Here is a 15,704-nt window from a genome sequence, read left to right on the forward strand (position 1 = left end):
CTCGCCGCCACCTCCCAACGACCAGCAATGCAGCACTCGAGCCTTAATGAAGGCGCAGGAACCACAGCGGAGGAGGATGGCCGCATTCAATGCGGGGACATTCCGAAGGAATGAAGGGGTTGTTAAGTATGTCGATTCGGAAGCAGATGAAGCCCACAGCGATGGTGTTCTTGCTCTGCGTCCTGAGATTTCTGGAGTCATTGTGGAATTGGGGGAGGCTGGTCGACTGCTGGTCCTCCCTGGTTCATGCCTACAGTCATCTGTCTGTCATAGTAAGCTGAATTGGGAGGAAGCTTCGTCTGAGGAAGCGGAATTTGGAAGAATGGAGCGTGAACGAATGCCATGCCGTCGGGGCCGAGGCTCAGGGAGAGCCAGATCCGCTCGCGGGCCTGCAGCTGACCTACACCACCATTGCTGTTGTGTTTACTGTTACCGACGAGGAGGAGCACCTCAGGTGTAGGCGAGTCAATTTGTGGAAGCTGGAGGGTCCAGCAATGGCGAGCAAACTCTACCTGCATTCGGCTCTGTCATCTTCTCACTGCGCAATCCCAGGGAAAATTTGGGCATCAATGCTCATATTTCTGTGTTGTTTACCAGAATACCGGACGAAAATGAAGACGGCCTGCCTCGGCCACCTGCAATGGAGCATCCCTCGAACAATGAAGAGAGAATTCACCCGGTGCGAGAGGGAAATCTGCCTCAAGCTATGGAGGAAGAATGTAGGCTCGTGGACAAAGGTAAAAGGCCTTTGGGGGAGGCCTCAAGCTCAAGGGAGGCGGAATTGCGGGAGAGCGAACCTGCACTACCGGCTTTCATGGACGGCCTACCAGAAGGACATGGTTGGGCTTGGATTCGGGAAGCTAAGCCAGAGGACGAGCCAGGGGATGACGAGAAGGAGGACTAAGCCCAGGTGGCTCTCATGCATGAAGTCTGGACGCGTGTGGGATCGTGGTCGGTTCTCTCTCCTGTTGTCTTTAGTCGTTCTAGTTTGTTTCTTTCTGTTAAATGTTGGTTCTCGGTCATATGTATCTTCTGCTGTTTCTTGGTTACTCTTCCGTAACGGAATGGAGTTTTGTTTGGCTTGGGCTACCTCCACAAGCCCTGGTTCTATGTGACAAGCTCTGCCCCTGCGTGGGCTTTTCAGAGATGCCTTTTGTCTTTTTGTTGGTGGTTTTAGGGAGCTATCTAGGTACCTTCAGGTGGGATTCTCAGAAATGTAATGGGTTGGGGGACTATGCTACAGCTGCCATGGAGCCACATGAGCAGCAAGACATATCATATGTAATTTTCCGCTGTAAATATTAATACAAAGTAGGTAATGTTGCTTAGAAAAAAAAAGAAATATGTCAACATAGATGCCAACATATTCTCGTAGTTGCCACAATATCAATGGATTGAATTGACACTACTAAGTTTCCTTCATATCTAATTAAACCTTGTTTAAATGAAATTTTTACAAAGCTCGATTAAAAAATTACCATTCCATTTGTTAATTGACACCTATATTAACCATAATGGCAAGACTACGAAATGTAACACACACCTTCCACATACACTTGGCATAGTAATGGAAAGGTGTATTTCCGATGGGTCTTGTTTATGGCCACGTATAGAGATTAAAAACGTTAAATTAAAAATAATTAAAAATTCTCTATGCATGTGAAATGAATGTCCATTTAAATTCTTAAATGTGTGGATGTTAGAACATGGAGGAATAACTCTCAACAAATAATGTAAAGTTTCTTCGCCCGGCATGTCATAAACCTGACCTAATGTCGATTTAAATTCTTAAACGTATGGTTGTTAGAACATGGAGGAATAACTCGCAACGTGGATAAGTAACGTAAAGTTTCTTCGTCAAGAATCTCATAAAGTTTCTTGGGCGTTTGCATTTTCTCCCTTTTCCTGCTATCTCTTCTTCAGGGGCATTGAGATCAGGTTCTGTTTAGTCCTTTCTTGACGGGGGCATTGAGATCCGATGTTTAAAATGCCTCAGTCAGGCTTTCACTTATATTGATAAAACTTATCCAGATTGTTGTTGTAGCATTAGCCAACTTGGGGACCTAGATAGAATTCTATTTAAATCTGCTTTCAAGAAATGGTGGATTGCTAAAAACACTCTTCCGGCCACTCACTAGTGATTTTATTCATCTTTTTCTTTATTTTATAAGCAATTTTAAACTATTAAGAATTAAATTTAAGGATTTTATCCTCAGCCAGCATCATGAGTTAGGGACTAGTGATTTTTATTGGTCTGTTTCTTTCTCATAGATCTCTTCTTAATATATTGAAAAAATGAATAAGGAATTCACCCTCAACCAACAACATTAATTAGGGTTTGGCTAAATGTTTTGATTTGTTCAGACCAAAGAATCATAACACATTCCTCAATATCATCGGCCTTCTTGAGCATCGCCTAAACTTGTATCATGGCGGAACCAGGGGACGTATTGACTCAACTATTGAACCCAGGAAAAAGTTCTATGCAGGGATTTGTGCCATGGCTTCAACTATAGCTTATGAAAACAAACTGATTATCAGAAATAGAGTCACAAAACATTGGGAGGTAGTGTTTAGTTTACATGAATTTTAGTACTTGTTTATTCATGCAAAACTCTATTTGATTTAATAAATATTTCAACCTGATCCTGCAGATGCACTTCGTGGAGTTCTTAGAATGCTGGAATGGTATATATGCAACTCTTTAGCTTCAATAATCTATGATTCCGTCATATTATATACATATATATAGAAAATAATTTTTCGTTCATTAATTGATGTTAATATTGACTTGTATATAATCAGATCACTTCCAGAGAAATCAACGCAAGTCTTTATATTCTGTGACAAGGAGATGGACGCCCCACTAATAGTGATAGCCTTCAAAGGAACAAAGCCATTTAATGTAGATGACTGGGAAACAGATCTCGATTTCTCATGGTATGAATTTAGCCAAATTGGAAAGGTTCATCTTGGATTTCTGGAAGCTTTGGGTCTTGGAAACCATTCACAAAACCCCCAGATCTTCGATAAGCATAGTAATTCTGACAGTGTTGTGCCTACTGTTAATATTGATAAAGAAGATCCTGAAAAGCCTTTGGCTTATTATGTTCTTCGTAAGAATTGAAATACTTATTACAAGTTCACAGAAATGCAAAATTCATTGTGACAAGTCACAGCCTTGGTGGAGCCTTGGCTATGTTGTTTCCAGTAATACTATTGATACCCAAAGAAGAGGCGCTATTGGATAAAATGGTTGGTGTTTATACATTTAGACAACCAAGAGTTGGAGATGAAGCATTCGCAGAGTTTATGAACAAGAACATAAACGAAACAGTATCCACATATTTTAGAATCATCTACTGCAATGACCTAGTTCCCAGACTACCCTTCGACGATCAAATATTTGAGTACAAGAACTTTGCTGTATGCCTTTACGACAACATCTACTACAAAGAGAAGGTATTTATACTAATTCTCTTCACATTCTCTTCAACCAGAAAATCCCATTTAATTTCTGATACAATATTTTGTTCAACCTCACGCTCATATTAAATGGTTGATTTTTTGATAGAATCTTCTAGAGGAGCCCAATAGAAACTTCTCTTTATTATATTTCATCCCCCTAAGCATAAATGTTGTGTGGGAATTGGTGCAGAGTTTATTCTTGCAATACACAAAAGGAAGGAACTTCAAAAAAATGAAATTGTCGACGCTCTTCAGGATAGTAGGGCTTATAATTCCGGGGATTTAGCAAATGTTCATCCATACTATTATGTTAGGTTTTTTTTTTTCTCTGTAGAGATGAGAATAAGAGTTCTATCTAATGTTCATCCATATTATTATGTTAGGTTTCATTTATTTCTTTGTGGAGAGGAGAATACAAGGTCTTTTAAACCAGACATTCATAAAAGTAATAACAATATTTAGTTGAGAAGTCACTATTTTGAAAATGGTTTTAGATGTTAAGTTTTTACAACAATAGGTTTATATTTTAAAAATATTGTTTTAAGGAACTAGGTTTAGCTTTATGGTTTTAGTATGATTAGTTTTTATGTCAGTAGGTTTAGGTTTAAGATTTTTAATATTGATATTCAATGGTTTGTATATTATTGAAATTGAAATAATTGATCTTAAATTGTTATTATAAAAGTGGCCCATCTTATTTGTCATCCCAAAATTTTAAATAAAATAAACAACTATAATCTTGAATGGACAAGTTACTTATATAAATTCTTTTATTCTTGTACAACTAAACTTAACGTTAATTATTATATATTATTTGTTTGTGTTTCCTCAACCTTCCTTCAACAAACCATTCAGCTAATAAAAACATAACACGGACAATAATATCTACCTCAAATGCCAAGAACCTGTTTTACTATCTCTCCAACCACATTATAGCTACATGTTCATGTTTAAATTAGGAATAAAAATGCTAAAAACCATTTATACAAAACAAGTATTGTTAATTTTTTCCATGTAGACAATACAAAAAATGAAAGGATGATTAAAAGGATCTCTCATTTTTAGACTTATTTATTGTTCAAATATGTATTTTTTGTTGAAGAAACTATATTGAGCTAATACAATTTCCATATTTTTAAATTAAAATACTCAGAAAATTAGATGCTTATAAACCTGCAATAAACATGTAATGGATTAATAGCTTGGATCTTTCTATAAATTTGTAGTTACTTTGATTTCAATTTTATTGAAAATGGATATATAAACTTGATCTACAGTCTAGATAATGAAATGAATCATTTTAAATTTATATTATTATGTTTTAATCTATTCATTCATGAAAACTTACAAATATATAAACTTAATAGTAACATTAAAAAAATTTAAAAATAACAATGCAAATACATAATAATATTTAAAATGGTGAAAACTAATCATTTTAAACCAATTTACAACTTGAACATGTAAAATTGTGTTTCAAAACTTATTTAAACAAACAAATTCACAATTACACCTTAATGTTTGGTTTATTTATATTCAATTAATTAAAAACATAATAGGTTAATAATAATTGAATTTTTTTTTTTTTTTGTTTTAATTTACTAAATCTTAGCAATATATAATCTTTTGTTTTCATAAACAAGGAAACCAAGATAATGGTGGCATGAAATGTAGGTTAAAGAAAACATTAAATTTGAGAGGGAATATTTTTTTTTTGTTTTAATTTACTAAATCTTAGCAATATATAATCTTTTGTTTTCATAAACAGAGAAACCAAGATAATGGTGGCATGAAATGTAGGTTAAAGAAAACATTAAATTTGAGAGGGGTCATAAGAAAATGAGTAATTTTAGATTTATATTATTAATATTTTTATTTAAGATATTCTTAAAACATAAAATTTTCTGTTTTGAAAAAATTTAATTTTTTGTTTAAATTGGATAATAAACTTGCTATTTATTAATTTTATACTTAATTATATTCATAATGATATTAATATAAATATCTACATTTAATAACAAAATTAAAATCCAATTTTATTAAAATATAATTAATTTAATATTAATATATTTGTATGTTACATTAGGTATTAATATGTTTTGACATCATATTAAGTCTAGGTTATTATGTTTTAATTTTTAGGTTGTATTATTAGAATTTAATATTAAATTATTTAATGTTTTAAAACTCATAATATTGGGTTATATTGAGTTTTTAATATGAAGTTTAATGTTAATTATTGATATTAATGAAATTTAATTAATAATATTAATATTATTAATAATGTTATAATATTAATATTAATATTTATAAATAATATTAATATTATAACGATAATTATTATTAATATTAACACGAAAATTCATTATACATTATAATATATAATATTAATTTAAGTTATTTTAATTTTAATTTATTTGATGTGGTAATTTTAAATTATTTTAATTTTGTGATGTTTTAATTTATTAATAATATTATTTTTAATTTTGTGTTGTTTTAATTTATTAATAATATTCATATTAATACTAATTATTATTAATATTAATTTTAATAATAATAATAATTATAATATTAATTAATATGAATGTGAATATTGCCCACGGGGCTTTGGATTGACGGTGAATGGGTGCGCTGTTAAGGCACTCCTTGCGATAGGTCACCGGTTCAAATCCCCCGTGGGTACTTAGGTTAGTCTTTAACTAGAAAAAAAAATAAAAAAATATGAATGTGAATATTAATATTACTTGTAGTATTATTAATATTTATAAATATTAATTTTAACATTAAATATTTTTATTAAATAATATTATTATTGTCAATCATGGTCTAATGTCGCATTGTGACAAAGATTGTCTCAATATGAAAATTAACCCATGTTGCATTATGAAAAATATTGTCTCAATATGAAAACAAATCATGGTCAAACGTTACTTTATGACAAAGATTGTGTCAATATGAATATATAAGAATATATAAGAATATCATCGACCATGGTCCATCATGGTCGACCATGGTCCAACGACTCATTATGAAAAATATTTTATCAATATGAAAATCAACTCTGATCCATCATGGTCAACCATGGTCAATAATCATGATCACGATGTAACGAAGATTGTCTCTTGGTCCAACAACAATGGCCATCCATGGTCAACCATGGTCGAACATCAATAGTGACAAATATTGTCTCAATATGAAAATCAACCATGGTCAACCATAGGGTTTATGTTCCTAGGTTTAATTTTAAGATGAGTGCTTATAATATTAATCCCTTGGGTTTATTAATTTTAGGGTTTATATTCATGTAGCTTAATATTCATTCTAGGGTTTAATGTTATTCCCCTCGGTTTTTAATCCCTTGGGTTTTTAATATTAAACCACACTCAACTAGGATAAATCATGGTCAACCATGATAAACCATGGTCAACTATGTTTGTTTTAGGACGACAGAAATTGTCTCAATATCAAAAGTAGCCATCGTTATTCATTGTCAACCATCATCAACCATTATCAACCTTTACAAAACTTGGGTTTAATACAAGGTTTATAATGTTAGTGCTTTTTAATATCTAGTTTATAATACTAAATTTTAATATTGGCTTTATAATTTGTGATACTAGGGCTTATAATATTAATCAGAGTGTTTAATGTCAAACCCTTGGGTTTATCGATCACTTGGATTTTTAATATTAATATTTTGAGTTTATTAATCCCTTTCATTTATAATATTAATCCCTTGGGTTTAAAATTATTTCCCTCACTTTATAATCCCTTTAGTTTATAATAGTAATCATTTACGTATATTAATTCCTTGGATTTATAGTAATAATCTCTTGGGTTTATAATATTAATCCTAAGGATCATAATATTAAATTAGGGTTTATATTCTTAGGGTTTAATATTAATCCCATGGTGTAATGTTATTCCGTTTGGTTTTTGATCCCTTGCATTTTTTATATTAATCCAATAGGCTTAGTAATCCATTCGGTTTATAATATTGTTCTTAGGGTTTCTAATATTATTCATAGGGTTTATATTCCTACGGTTTAATGTTAAGCATATTGTTTGTAATATTGATCTTAGGGTTCAATATTAATCCCTTAATCATAGACAACCATGGTCAACCATGTCTGAATGTCACATTGTGACAAGGATTGTCTCACCATGAAAATAAACAATATTGATTTTAGTCTTTGTAATATTTATATTTTGGTTTACCAATGTTTGGTTTATAATATTAGTCCCTTGGGTTTAATATTATTCCCTTGCGTTCACAATCCCTTGGGGTTTTAGTATTAATCGTTTGGGTTTACTATTCATTTGGGTTTATAATATCAATCCCTTAGGTTTATATTATCAATCATGGTCAACCATGGTTGAATGTCGCATTGTGACAAGAATTGTCTCACCATCAAAATAAACCATGTTTATTTTAGTGTTTGCAGCATTTATATTTGGGTTTACCAATGTTGGGTTTATAATATTAGTCCCATGGTTGAATGTCACATTTTGGCAAAGATTGTCTCACCATGAAAATAAACCATGTTTATTTTAGTGTTTGTAATATTTATATTTGGGTTTACCATATTAGTCCAATGGTTGAATGTCTCATCTTGAAAAATATTGTCTCACCATGAAAATAAATCATGTTGATTTTGGTCTTTGTAATATTGACATTTAGGTTTACGAATGTTGGGTTTATAATATTAGTCCCTTGAGTTTAATATTATTCCCTTGGGTTCATACTCCCTTGGGGTTTTAGTATTAATCCCTTGGGTTTATTATTCATTTGGGTTTTAATATCAATCCCTTGCGTTTATTATTCCCTTAGGTTTATAATATCAATCATGGTCAACTGTGGTTGAATGTCACTTTGTGACAAGGATTTCCTCACCACGAAAATAAATCATGTTTGCTTTAGTTTTTGTAATATTTACATTTGGGTTTATAATATTAGTCCCTTGAGTTTAATATTATTCCATTGGGTCCACAATCCCTTGGGTTTATTTTTCATTTGTGTTTATAATGGAAATCCCTTGGGTTTACTATTCCCTTAGGTTTATAATATCAGTCATGGTAAACCATTGTCAATCATAGCCAAACATGGTTAGCTATGGTTGAATGTCGCATTGCGATAAGAATTGTCTCACCATCAAAATAAACCATGTTTATTTTAGTGTTTGTAGTATTTATATTTGGGTTTACCAATGTTGGGTTTATAATATTATTCCCATGGTTGAATGTCGCATTTTGACAAAGATTGTCCCACCATGAAAATAAACCATGTTTATTTTAGTGTTTGTAATATTTATATTTGGGTTTACGAATGTTGGGTTTATATTATTCCCTTGGGTTTATTGGGCTTAATATTATTCCCTTGGGTTCATAATCCCTTGGGGTTTTAGTATTAATCCCTTGGGTTTATTATTCATTTGGGTTTATTATATCAATCCTTTGGGTTTTTTATTCCCTTAGGTTTATAATATAAATCATAGCCAAACATGGTCAACCATGTTTGAATGTCGCATTGTAACAAGGATTTTCTCACCATCAAAATAAACTATGTTTATTTTAGTGTTTGTAGTATTTATATTTGGGTTTACCAATGTTTGATTTATAATATTAGTACCATGGGTTTAATGTCAGTCATGGTCAATCGTTGTCAATCATAGCAAAGCATGGTCAACCATGTTTGAATGTCTCATTGTGACAATGATTGTCTCACCATCAAAATAAACCATGTTTATTTTAGTATTTGTAGTGTTTATATTTGGGTTTAACAATGTTGGGTTTATAAATCCAACAAAAGCAACCATCATTAGCCATTGTCAAACATCGTCAACCATTATCAACCATCGTCAACTATTATCAACCATTACAAAACTTGGGTTTAATACAAGGTTTATAATATTAGGATTTTTTAATATTTAGTTTATAATACTAAATTTTAATATTGGATTTATAATTGTGATACCAGGGCTTATAATATTAATCATAGGGTTTAATATCAATCCCTTGGGTTTAAAATTATTCCCCGCACGTTATAATCCATTTAGTTTATAATATTAATCCTTTATGTATATTAATTCCTTGGATTTATAGTAATAATCTCTTGGGTTTATAATATTAATCCTAAGGTTCATAGTATTAAATTACGGTTTATATCTTAGGGTTTAATATTAATCCCACGGTCTAATGTTATTCGATTCAATTTTTAATCCCTTGGGTTTTTAAAATTAATCCAATCGGCTTAGTAATACATTGGGTTTATAATATTGTTCCTAGGGTTTCTAATATTATTCATAGGGTTAATATTCATATGGTTTAATATTAATCATATTGTTTATAATATTAATCTTAAGGTTCAATAATTATTCCCTCAATCATAGACAACCATGGTCAACCATGGCTGAATGTCATATTCTATCAATGATTGTCTCACCGTGAAAATAAACCATGTTTATTTTAGTCTTTGTAATATTTATATTTGGTTTTACGAATGTTGGGTTTATAATACTAGTCCCTTGGGTTTAATATCATTCCCTTGAGTCCATAATCCCTTGGGTTTAATATTATTCCCTTGGGTTCATAGTCCCTTGGGGTTTTAGTACTAATCCCTTGGGTTTATTATTCATTTGGGTTTTAATATAAATCCCTTCGGTTTATTTTTCCCTTGGGTTTATAATATCAGTCATGGTCAACCATGGTTGAATGTCACATTGTGGCAAGGATTTTCTCACCATGAAAATAAATCATGTTTGTTTTAGTCTTTGTAATATTTATATTTGGGTTTACGAATGTTGGGTTCATAATATTAGTCCCTTAGGTTTAATATTATTCCCTTGGGTCCATCATTCCTTGGGTTTATTATTCATTTGGGTTTGTAATATCAATCCATTGGGTTTATTATTCCCTTAGGTTTATAATATCGATCATGGTAAACCATTGTCAATCATAGCGAAACATGTTCAACCATGGTTGAATGTCGCATTGTGACAAGAAATGTGTCACCATCAAAATAAACCATGTTTTTTTAGTGTTTGTAGTATTTATATTTGGGTTTACCAATGTTGGGTTTATAATATTATTCCCATGGTTGAATGTTGCATTTTGACAAAGATTGTCCCACCATGAAAATAAACCATGTTTATTTTAGTCTTTGTAATATTTATATTTGGGTTTACAAATGTTGGGTTTATATTATTCCCTTGGGTTTATTGGGCTTAATATTATTCCCTTAGGTTCATAATCCTTGGGGTTCTAGTATTAATCCCTCGGGTTAATTATTCATTTGGGTTTATTATATCAATCCTTTGGGTCTTTTATTCCCTTGGGTTTATAATATAAATCGTAGCCAAGCATGGTCAACCATGTTTAAATGTCACATTGTAACAAGGATTGTCTCACCATCAAAATAAACTATGTTTATTTTAGTGTTTGTAGTATTTATATTTGTGTTTACCAATTTTGGATTTATAATATTAGTCCCATGGGTTTAATATCAATCATGGTCAACCATTGTCAATCATAGCAAAGCATGGTCAACCATGTTTGAATGTAGCATTTTGACAATTATTGTCTCACCATCAAAATAAACCATGTTTATTTTAGTGTTTGTAGTGTTTATATTTTGGTTTAACAATGTTGGGTTTATAATATTAGTCCCATGAGTTTAATATTATTCCCTTGAGTTCATAATCACTTGAGGTTTTAGTATTAATCCCTTAGTTTTATTATTCCTTTAGGTTTATAATATCAATCCGTTGGGTTTATTATTCCCTTAGGTTTATCATATTGATCATGGTCAACTATTATCAATCATAGACAACCATGGTCAACCATGGTTAATGTCACATTGTGACAAGACTTGTCCCATCATGAAAGTAAACCATGTTTATTTTAGTCCTTCTATATTTATATTAGGATTTACTAATGTTGGGTTTATAATATTAGTCCCTTGGGTTTAATACTATTTCCTTGGGTTCATAATCCCTTGGGGTTTTAGTATTAATCCTTTGGGTTTATTATTAACTTAGGTTTATAATATCAATCATGGTCATCTTTACTAATCTCTTGTATTTGTAATATCAATCCCTTGCGCTTCTTGATCCATTGGGTTCACTAATTCCTTAGGTTTATAATATTAAATCATTGGGTTTATTAGTTCCTTGGGTTTATAATATTAGTCCCTTTTGTTTATCTTAGGTTTTATATACCTTCGGTTATACTGTTAATCCTTTTGGTTTTTTAGGATTTTAGTATTAATCCCTTGTTCTTATTAGTTCCTTAGGTTTATATTATTAATCCCTTGGGTTTATTAATCTAAGGGTTCATATTTCTAGCATATAATATTATTGATAGGGTTTATAATATTAACGAGTGTTTAATATAGATTGTTTGGGTTTATAATCCATTAGGTTTATGATATAAATTCATTGGGTTTATAGTATTCATAATAGGTTTTATATTCGCAGGGTTTGATATTAATCCTTGTGTTTACAATATTTATCCATTGGGTTTGTTAATCATGGAGTTTAATATTCGTCCTAGGGTTTAATATTCACATTTTTACATTACAAAACTTGGATTTAATACAAGGTTTATAATATTAGGACTTTCTAATATTTAGTTTATAACACTAAATTTTAATATTGGCTTTATAATTTACGATACTAGGGCTTATAATATTAATCGTAGTGTTTAATATCAAACCCAAGGGACTAATATTATAAACCCAACATTGGTAAACCCTAATATAAATATTATGAAGACTAAAATAAGCGTGCTTTATTTTCATGGTGAGACAATCCTTGTCACAATGTGACATTCAACCATGGTTTTCCAATATTAGTTCCTTGAGTTTATAATATTAGTCCTTTATGATTATTCCCTTTGGTTTATAATCCCCTCGGTTTTTAGCATTTATCCCTTGGGTAATAATAAAAAAAAGGCACTAATATTATAAACCCAATGTAGACAAATACTAAGATAAATATTAAAAGTACTAATATAAATACGGTTGAATTAATAAAGCCTAAAAATATTATTATTATTAATTATGAAATATTAATAATTAATATTACTAATATTATTATGACTTTATATTATTATAGTAATATTAATATAATAATTATAAAGATATAAAAATGTCACTGTTATTATTTATATAGCTATTAATTATCGTAAATATTTGGTCTTTAAAAAATTACACATGATAATTCACTTATCACAATTCTAATTATTATTGGATCATCATTATTATTATGAGCTAATATTGTTATTATAATAAGAATTCAATATAATTGTGACTATTATTATTATTATTTTATATTATTGTTATATTAATATAATAATAATCACGATTAAGTTTAGTGGGACTGCGGGCGAAAGATGAACCCTACAGCCGCCATCGCCTCAGTGCCCTCGGCCACCGCCTGGCCTCGGCTCTCTGCCGATGAAAGGGAAGCTCGAATCCAGATCAGAAGGCTGGAGCATTCCTTAACACCTGATAAGCAGGCATTGAGCGGAGAATCGAAGCCGAAGCCGAACCCTAGCTGCGAAGTTGCCGCCGCCGTCGCCTCCTTGTCCTCGGCCGCCGCTTGGCCTCTGCGCGGCCATGCCGCTGAAAGGGAAGCTCGATTCAGGGTCTATCCATTTACTCCCCTATGCCCTTTCCGACTCTCCTCAGCAGATCGACTCGGCTTTCCTGGGCAAAACAACGAGGAGGGGGGCGAACCCAAGATGAAGCTCCAAGCGGAGGTTGAGCTGAAGAAAGTGGCGAACTTCTATGCGTTGAGCACAGTTGCGCATAGCCATGGGAGCTCTGGCCCCTCCACTGATCAGTGGCCTCTCTACAGATTTGTGGCCATACCCTGTACAGCAGATCTGAGTGGGAGCGAAAGCGACCTTAGGCCGAAGATTTCTTCTCCCCTTCTGCCTCCTTTGCGTCAAGAGAGGGGAGACCCAAAAGACGCTGGCCTCAAGCTGCTCCAGAAATCTCTTGAAAATTCCTCTGCCCCCTTTCAGATTCAGATCGCACAGATCTCTGGCAAAACCATTCTGCAATGGGTATACCCTTCAGATCTAGTGCAGAACCTCAAAGTCAATCTGGAGCACCGACTTGGGATCCCCTCAGCCCTACAGAGACTTATTTTCCAAGGTAAACAGCTCGATGATCCTCTATCTCTCTCTTTTTACAGCATAAAAAACAATAGCTCTTTAGTTTTTTCCTTTCGCTTGAGAGGTGGAGCTGCAGGTCAATCCTCTTCTGCTCCTCCATACTCCTACAAAGCTGCAGTCCGCTCTGAGATACCCATTTCCCCTGAACCTCCCAAACCCAAGCCTTTTTTGGTTGACAAGTTGGAGGAGGTTCCCTCTGTTGAGATCTCCTACTCTGACCTTGCAGACGACATTCAAAAATTCGCTGAAAGGGCCATCATCTGCAGATTCAATGGGCTCTGGCCTCGCTCAAAGGATCTTTATGACTGGATCAATGACAACTGGACTCACCTCTGCAAGGTTTATTTCTGTTCAAAGGGATATTTTATAGTTCTGTTCAACAATCCCGAGCACTACGAAAAAGCCTTAGAAGAAGGCCCTTGGTTCATGGGTGCAGCAGGACTCTTCTTAACTCCATGGTTCCCAGACTTTGACCCAGCCTCTGCAGTAATCACTAAAGCCCCTGTCTGGATCAGACTTCCAAATCTTCCAATACACCTGTGGCGCACAGCAGTATACAGGCAAATAGGCAACACCTTGGGCAGATTTTTAATGGGAGATTACGGGAGGGAACAGCAAGGTCTCTTTACATATGCTAGAATATGTGTGGAGCTAGATTTAAGCAAGGGACTGCCAGAGCAAATCAATCTCAAGATCAATGACATTGTTTGGACCCAGATCCTAGATTACGAAAACACTGTCTTCCGATGCCGCCATTGTCACCTAACAGGGCACCTGTAGAACTTCTGCCCATCGCTGGCCGCAAGAACAAAAAAGGGCAACTTCGCAAAAACCAAACCCAAGCGTTGGACCCCCTGTCCTCCGCCGCCAGCAGGGAGCTCTGGCTCCCCAAGTTCGGAGGATGAGGAAAGTGACTCAGAACCGGACCAGGCGCCTCAGCCGATGGATCCGTCCACAGATACTCAGGGGCACACCCATGTCACAGCAATCTCCCAGAAACGCGCCCATGAGACTTCCTCCTCTGAATCAGAAAAGGAGATCCCGAAGATAGAGAATTCCAGTCTTCAAGTTGTTTTAGCTCATACTCCCCATGATGGCTGGACAAAAGTCAATAAAAAGAAAGGGAAAAAACATTGTGTTGAAGTTTCTGCCCCTGTGGGGTAAAAGTCAGTTAGTCAGTCTTTGCTCTCAAGTTATTTGATGTAGCTCCGAGATTGAATCTTTTCTCCGGGACCGAGGTTGATGGTTTCATCATTTCCGGTCTGCCGGTCTCTTGTTTCTCTTGATTGTACTATATTTTACTCAATAGAATTAGTCTTAATATAGAAAAAAAAAATATAATAATAATCACAATATATTATTATAATAATAATAAAATAATATAATAGTAATTATTATTATTATTATATTATAATAATAATAATAATATTAATTATATTATTAATAGAGTTCAGGCTTCTGTGATCCATATCAATTTAGAGAGAGATTTTTCGGCGAAAATCACATGGAAAATTGAACCACACTTGTTGGTTCGAAATGCGTCGACAAATGATTTTCCATGTAATTTTCGCCGAAAAATCTCTCTCTAAAAATAATTATATTATTATCATATTAATAATTATATTGGTATATTATTATAATAATATAATATTGTTATTATATTATTATTATAATATTCATATAATAATATATAAAAATAATTTGGTTTTTAATATTTATATAATTATTAATAATGATAAATAGTTGGTGTCTAAAAAATATAAATAAATATTATTAATGTGGTTGATATAAGTTTATGGGCATATATTAATCACATTGGAAAATTTGGTTGTATATATGTTTCATATAAACTTATCAATATGTCATATTTAGTAACTATAGCTTTTAAATATCTTGTCTCGGCCTCTTTGATTCTTTAAAAGGGCAAATTAAATATGGTTGTCGAATCTCTATTATATTATATGTAGGCCATCATCATCAGATATCGTAAATTGCTGAAGGTATGGTTAATGGTGGAAATTTCTTGGTGTCATTTGATTTTTAATTTGTGTTTAATT

The sequence above is a fragment of the Pinus tabuliformis genome, chromosome 2_1 (genome assembly GCF_031772625.1).
Source record: "Pinus tabuliformis cultivar Carrire ecotype Pingquan chromosome 2_1, CPIR1, whole genome shotgun sequence".
Taxonomy (NCBI): domain Eukaryota; kingdom Viridiplantae; phylum Streptophyta; class Pinopsida; order Pinales; family Pinaceae; genus Pinus; species Pinus tabuliformis.